The sequence below is a fragment of the Heterodontus francisci genome, chromosome 1, assembly GCF_036365525.1.
Source record: "Heterodontus francisci isolate sHetFra1 chromosome 1, sHetFra1.hap1, whole genome shotgun sequence".
Taxonomy (NCBI): Eukaryota; Metazoa; Chordata; class Chondrichthyes; order Heterodontiformes; family Heterodontidae; genus Heterodontus; species Heterodontus francisci.
This window is the reverse complement of record NC_090371.1, coordinates 40,039,791-40,047,699: the sequence shown is the minus strand read 5'-3', so window position 1 is coordinate 40,047,699 and position 7,909 is coordinate 40,039,791. Positions and strand designations below refer to the sequence as shown.

The 7,909-nt window shown below is 47.0% G+C and overlaps 1 protein-coding gene across 1 annotated transcript in view; it reads right to left on the bottom strand.

The window, feature by feature from the left end:
• maea (macrophage erythroblast attacher, E3 ubiquitin ligase) overlaps window positions 1-7,909 on the bottom strand; it is a 213,211-nt gene that overhangs the window by 54,951 nt on the left and 150,351 nt on the right. The window lies entirely within an intron of this gene.

The window sequence follows — 7,909 nt, the reverse complement described above, 5'->3', positions numbered from 1 at the left end:
CTTCCAAACCTGCGACCTCTATCGAGAACAACAAGGGCAGCAAATGCAGAGTAACACCAGGGGCGGCACTGTGGCGCAGTAGTTAGCACCGCAGCCTCAACTCCAGCGACCCAGATTCGGTTCAGGGTGCTGCCTGTGCGGAGTTTGCAAGTTCTCCCTGTGACGGCGTGGGTTTCCTCTGGGTGCTCTGGTTTCCTCCCACATGCCAAAGACTTGCGGGTTGATAGGTAAATTGGCCATTGCAAAAAAAAAAATTGCCCCCAGTGGTAGGTGGTAGGAGAATTGAGAGAAGGTGGGGATGTGAGAGGGAAAAAAAATGGGATTAATGCAGGATCAGTATAAATGGGTGGTTGATGGTCGCCGTGGACTCGTTGGGCTGAAGGGCCTGTTTCGGTGCTGTATCTCTCTATGACTACCACCTGCAGGTTCCCCTCCAAGTTGCACACCATCCTGACTTGGAACTATATCACTGTTCCTTCACTGTCGCTGGGTCAAAATCCTGGAACTCCCTTCCTAACATCACTGTGGGCGTACCTACCTCACATTCAAGGTCTGCTACCCAACCCGAACCCGACGGGACCAGACATGTGTCGGGTTCGGGTCGGGTGGGGCTCGGCTCAGGTCGGGTCGGTAAGTGCTCTGCCAGCAAGTATTAAAAAGAAACTTAGCTGAGCTGGGAACTCGGGACGTCACTCTGACGTCATCATGCATGCACTGCAGCTTCGTGGAGCTTCTCAATCGGAAGGTAAGTAAAGGGATGGTCGGGTCGAGGGGGGTCGGGCTCGGGGCAAAATTGGAGAGACTCGGGCCGGGTCAGGCTCGGGTCCGCTGTGGATCGGTCGGGTTCGGGTCGGGTTCTTTTTCCCGACCTAAGCAGGCCTTTACCTCACATGGACTGCAGCGGCTCAAGAAGGCAGCTCACCTCTACCTTCTCAAAGGCAATTAGGGATGGGCAATAAATGCTGGCCTAGCCAGCGACACCCACATCCCATGAATGAATAAAAAGAAACTGAAATCCAGCAAGAAAACAGCACCTCTCTCTCTCTCCAGCAAAGTCCCAGGGGAGCCTCAGCTGCAGCTGAACCTTAAATCTACAGATTTTAGATTTAGATATACAGCACTGAAACAGGCCCTTCAGCTCACCGAGTCTATGCCGACCATTAACCACCCATTTATACTAATCCTACACTAATCCCATATTCCTACCACATCCACACCTGTCCCTATATTCCCCTACCACCGACCTATACTAGGGGCAATTTATAATGGCCAATTTACCTATCAACCTGCAAGCCTTTTGGCTGTGGGAGGAAACCGGAGCACCCGGAGGAAACCCATGCAGACACAGGGAGAACGTGCAAACTCCACACAAGCAGTACCCAGAATTGAACCCGGGTTGCTGGAGCTGTGAGGCTGCGGTGCTAACCACTGCGCAACCCAATCCTCACAGTCAGCAAAAGAGGACAGATAAAGCCTCTCTTCAGCCTTTAGGAACTAGACAGGCAAGGCTGAATTGTGCACGTGGCCCAGCGAGGACTTCATTCTTCAATTTCAACTAAGGACACTGGGACTACACTTCCATATTTAAATCCCATTTTTATTAAGGACTCTACTTCAAACTATGTTTTTTCCCATCTGTATCTAATTGTGTGTGTGTGCCTCTCCTATGAATGGGAGCGTGGATGCGTCATGTATTTTCGTAATTTTAACCAGTTTAGAGTGATAAGGTTAATAAACTTATATCTTTCTTGTTTACACTCAAGAAAACCTGTGTGATTGTTTGATTTGTAATTATATTTGAGGAACAGTGAGCAAGTGCTCACTGAGGTGGTAAGCTAAATCACTGTGTTAAAGGAACAAACCCTGTGGCGGTCAAACCAGAGAAGGAGCGAAAGGGGAGCCTGAGACCCCTTCCTCATCTGGTCGTAACAGAATGATGTACACTACTGCCACTGCGTGCTGGTGGTAAAGGGAGTGAACGTTTAAGGTGGTGGATGGGGTGCCGATCACGGATTGTGGAGCTTCTTGAATTCTGATGCAGCTACACTCATCCAAGCAAATGGAGAGTATTCCATCACACTCCTGACTGTGCCTTATAGCTGGAGGACAGGCTTTGCGGAGTCAGGAGGTGAGTTACTTGCCACAGAATTCCCAGCCTCTGACCTGCTCTTGTAACTGCAGTATGCATGTGACTGGTCCAGTTCAGTTTCTGGTCAATGGTTATCCCCATGATATTGATGGTAGGAGATTCAGCAATGGTAATGCCATTGAACATCAAAGGAAGATAGTTAGATTGTCTCCTGTTGGAGATTGTCATTTCCTGGCACTTGTGTGGCACAAATGTTAATTGCCACTTTTTAGCCCAAGCCCGAATGTTGTTCAGGTCTTGCTTCATGCGGACACGGACTGCTTCACTATCTGAGGAGTCGCGAATGGGACTGAACACTGTGTATTCATCAACGAACAACCCCACTTCTGACCTTATGATGGAGGGAAGGTCCTTGATGAAGCAGCTGAAGATGGTTGGGCCTAGGAACACACTAAAGGCGTTGTATAAGTGCAGGTTGCTACTGTAGAGGATGCAATTCAAACCTGGGACAGCAGAAGAGTAGGAAGGCAAATGAGTAGAAAAGGAAGTAATGATGAGTTGGGTAGCGATTGGGATCTGGAAGGCAAAGTACCCAATGGCAGAAATGAAAGTTGGCATGCTGTGAGACAGGAAGGGGAGGGGAAAGGAGAGAAGGAGGCTGACGTTGAAGAAAAAATAATGGGGAGATAGAAGTAATGGGATCAGGTCCAGAGTTGCAGCGAAAATGCACAAAAAACACACACACAAAACACCTTTCCTTAAACATGATTTGTTCCCTGGCAAATTGAAGTGTATTTGGAAGCTTTGTGATTTTCCTTGATAATAATATGGTTTGAAGAATCAGACCCAAATCATTTTTTTTTGATTTTCACCTGAAAAATCGACACTTGCCACTCTACAGTATTCCTCAAGACATTGCAAGTGAAAGTTGCAGGAGATTTGAATTGGTGTGTCTCTTTCAACTGCACAGAAATACCATCTGGTGCCATCTGCAGCATTTTCTCCAGCATCAAAAGTCAAGTCACATAGGTGGCAATTATATTTTCATTTGTAACTCGCTACAGTGTGTGTAATGGCCAGCTGCAACGTTGCTTGCCCCTCACTGGAACTCTTGATTGGTCCAGTCTCTCCAAGCTTTGTCGAGCTGTGTCACTCTGTGTTTAAGCAGCCTTCAATGTTACTTCAATTTAATTCAAATATAATATTTGGTTCTTTGTGGTTCCATTCAGCAGCAGAATTGTACTCAACCACAATCTGTAACCTCATGGCCCGGCATATCCCCCACTCTACCATTACCATCAAGCCAGGAGACCAACACTGGTTCAATGAAGAGTGCAGGAGGGCATGCCAGGAGCAGCACCAGGCATACCTCAAAATGAGGTGTCAACCTGGTGAAGCTACAACACAGGACTACTTGCATGCCAAACTGCGTAAGCAGCATGCGATAGACAGAGCTAAGCGATCCCATAACCAATGGATCAGATCAAAGCTCTGCAGTCCTGCCACATCCAGCCGAGAATGGTGGTGGACAATTAAACAACTAACTGGAGGAGGTGGCTCCACAAATATCCCCATCCTCATTGATGGGAGAGCCCAGCACATCAGTGCGAAAGATAAGGCTGAAGCATTTGCAACAATCTTCAGCCAGAAGTGCCGAGTTGATGATCCATCTCGGCCTCCTCCTGAAGTCCCCAGCATCACAGATGCCAGACTTCAGCCAATTCGATTCACTCCACGTGATATCAAGAAACGACTGAAGGCACTGGATACTGCAAAAGCTATGGGCCCTGACAATATTCCGGCATTAGTACTGAAGACCTGTGCTCCAGAACTTGCCGCGCCCCTAGCCAAGCTGTTCCAGTACACCTACAACACTGGCATCTACCCTGCAATGTGGAAAATTGCCCAGGTATGTCCTGTACACAAAAAGCAGAGCAAATCCAACCCGGCCAACTACCACCCGATTAGCCTACTCTCAATCATCAGTAAAGTGATGGAAGGTGTCATCAACAGTGCCATCAAGTGGCACTTGCTTAGCAATAACCTGCTCAGTGACGCTCAGTTTGGGTTCCGCCAGGGCCACTCAGCTCCTGACCACATTTAAGCCTTGGTTCAAACATGGACAAGAGACCTGAACTCAAGAGGTGAGGTGAGAGTGACTGCCCTTGACATCAAGGCAGCATTTGACTGAGTATGGCATCAAGGAGCCCTAGCAAAACTGAGGTCAATGGGAATCAGGGGGAAAACCCTCCACTGGCTGGAGTCATACCTAGCGCAAAGGAAGATGGTTGTGGTTGTTGGAGGTCAATCATCTGAGCTCCAGCACATCACTGCAGGAGTTCCTCAGGGTAGTGTCCTACGCCCAACCATCTTCAGCTGCTTCATCAATGACCTTCCTTCAATCATAAGGTCAGAAGTGGGGATGTTCGCTGATGATTGCACAATGTTCAGCACCATTCGTGACTCCTCAGATACTGAAGCAGTCCGTGTAGAAATGCAACAAGACCTGGACAATATCCAGGCTTGGGCTGATAAGTGGCAAGTAACATTCGCGCCACACAAGTGCCAGGCAATGACCATCTCCAACAAGACAGAATCTAACCATCTCCCCTTGACATTCAACAGCATTACCATCGCTGAATCCCCCACTATCAACATCCTAGGGGCTACCATTCACCAGAAACTGAACTGGAGTAGCCATATAAATACCATGGCTACAAGAGCAGGTCAGAGGCTAGGAATCCTGAGGCGAGTAACTCACCTCCTGACTCCCCAAAGCCTGTCCACCATCTACAAGGCACAAGTCAGGAGTGTGATGGAATACTCTCCACTTGCCTGGATGGGTGCAGCTCCAACAACACTCAAGAAGCTTGACACCATCCAGGACAAAGTAGCCCGCTTGATTGGCACCCCATCTACAAACATTCACTCCCTCCACCACCGACGCAGTGACAGCAGTGTGTACCATCTACAAGATGCACTGCAGCAATGCACCAAGGCTCCTTCGACAGCACCTTCCAAACCCGCGACCTCTACCAACTAGAAGGACAAGGGCAGCACATACATGGGAACACAACCACCTGCAAGTTCACCTCCAAGTCACACACCATCCTGACTTGGAACTATATCGCCATTCCTTCACTGTCGCTGGGTCAAAATCCTGGAACTCCCTTCCTAACAGCACTGTGGGTGTACCTACCCCACATGGACTGCAGCGGTTCAAGAAGGCAGCTCACCACCACCTTCTCAAGGGCAATTAGGGATGGGCAATAAATGGTGCCCTGGCCAGCGACACCCACAACCCATGAATGAATAAAAAAAAATTTCAACATCTACCAAGACAGTTTTCTTGCAAATAAACAAACTCTTCACTAAATATCAGATGAAAGGCAGTAACTTGAGATAAAATGCATTTCTCAGCAACAGACATTGCACTTAAGGGTGATGCAGTTGAACTAACAGTGTTACTGCGGTACATCTTGTAGATTGCACATACTGAGGCCACAGTACACCAATAGCATGACTGCTGTTTAAAATTTTAATGCTCCATCCAGAAAGAGAAAGGGAGGAGTGGATCTCTGATCTCTTGCATCCCACATGAACCAAGTATCCTCAAACACATGGATGCCATTTTAGAAGACTCCATAAATCACAGCGGCACAGTGGCAGCACAGTGGCTCAGTGGTTAGCACCGCAGCCTCACAGCTCCAGCGACCCGGGTTCAATTCCGGGTACTGTCTGTGTGGAGTTTGCAAGTTCTCCCTGTGTCGGCGTGGGTTTCCTCCGGGTGCTCCGGTTTCCTCCCACATGCCAAAGACTTGCTGGTTGATAGGTTAATTGGCCATTATAAATTGCCCCTAGTATAGGTAGGTGGTAGGGAAATATAGGGACAGGTGGGAATGTGGTAGGAATATGGAATTGGTGTAGAATTAGTATAAGTGGGTAGTTGATGGTCGGCACAGACTCGGTGGGCCGAAGGGCCTGTTTCAGTGCTGTATCGCTAAACTAAACTAAAGACACTCCATTCCCAACACAGTTCATTGAAAGAAGACTGCAGCCATGACACAATTTCCATGAATTAACAGTGTTGTTAACTGACAGCACTAATCAAAGTTATAAGTATGACCATTAACCTTCTGGTCCTCACATGCGTGGGTTAGCACTGAAGGGCACAGGCTGGGGATTTGTGGGGAAGGATAATGGTTCCAAATGTCTTTTTCGAAAGGTGTTAACATTGTTGGGATTAGAGAAGGCAGCCCAAAATGGAAGGCAGTGATTGGCCACTGATAAGATATTTTGTCACAACTCAAAAAGGGTCATCCTTCGAGACGACGGCTATAAATCATCTGGGGCTGATAGCTAGTGGAGTAAGCGGAGAATGGTGAGATTGCAGGAATTTCCACCACTAAGGGTTCATTAGCCTCTGGAGTGTAATTGGATGTTTAGAAAGTGATAACCTTGAAATAAAGAAATTAAATCTTTGTCTTATAATCATCCAAAAGTCCACTGAGGCATTATCCTATCATTCTTATAACTTTGCTGTATTGTATTTTCAGAGGTCCTAAGATGATGTAGTCCAAGCACACCACCAACCATCCTATCACACCCCTTTGAGCTACTGAATATCAGTTCAGTCCATTTGCTCCAGAGTTGGGGATGACAGGGGGCAACAAAAGGTGTGGAGGAAGGGAAGAAGCTGGATAAGGAAGGGACGGTCACTCTTGTGGGTGAAGGGACCCTCTTCCCAAGTAGCAGCTAGCAAAATAGATTGTGACCTATGGGCGCATTTTTAAATGCAGAATGCTCTCAGAGTACGAGATTGTACTACAAACTTTGAGGAATATACATGGTGTTTCCTAACATATAGATGCAACTATCAAGAAATCATTTAAGTGTTTATGAGGGATTGCGCTGCGGGGAATATTGGATTTTCAGAACACTTTGGAGCAAGTGACAATGTCAACTCAGTCTATGGTACAGCCGCCAGCAAATTATGTCACAATGCCAGTCTGGACAGCTTATAGACGCTCACCGTCACAATCTAGCATTCCCTTGTCCATAAATTGCATGACCAAAGACCTGGGACAAAAGGATCATAGGCTTTGGAAGAAGCAAAGCTATGCGTACAGTTATTAACTGCGACTAAAGATGAGACAGACCTTCATCAATGGGGGAAATGCATGCTCTTTGTCCTACCCCAAAGTCCATCTTCTGCCCCCACAATATCAACTACTGCAGAGCTTCATGATAGGGTCACAATGTCCCTTTCCATCAGGTCACTGTCACTTAACGATGACAGGGTGAGTGAGAATTACCCTGTATTGTGTCTCGAGGTCTTCATTTCGACATTTCTCGGTCCACCTCACCAGAAAACCTGTCTGTAGATACACTGTTCAGTTATATCCTCCAGGACCTTTAGATGCAGTATTGGAGATTTGGACAAATACAAAACCTTCTTCTGGCATTCAACATAATCGTCTATGCTTCTTGTTCATCTTCATCCCCCAAGTCTCAAATCGGGATGCCAAAAGGTGCATCAATCAGGCTCAGTATAGCGGCTGGGCTTGAGAATGTAAAGGTCACTAGTCTCCTTAAAACACTGTAGCTCCTCTTCAACTTTAAAAGAAAATCTGTGCTACACAACTAACATGGCTTCGATTTCTGATGGCATTCAAATCAGTGCTCAAATTATTTATTACTCAGCCCTGATCTGCACCCAGGGAAAATAGAGGAAATGGAGTCCAGGTCACTGACATTATCCAAATTTATTAGCACTGGACTTAATTAGGAACACCAAATGATATATAGCAGCTGACCAGC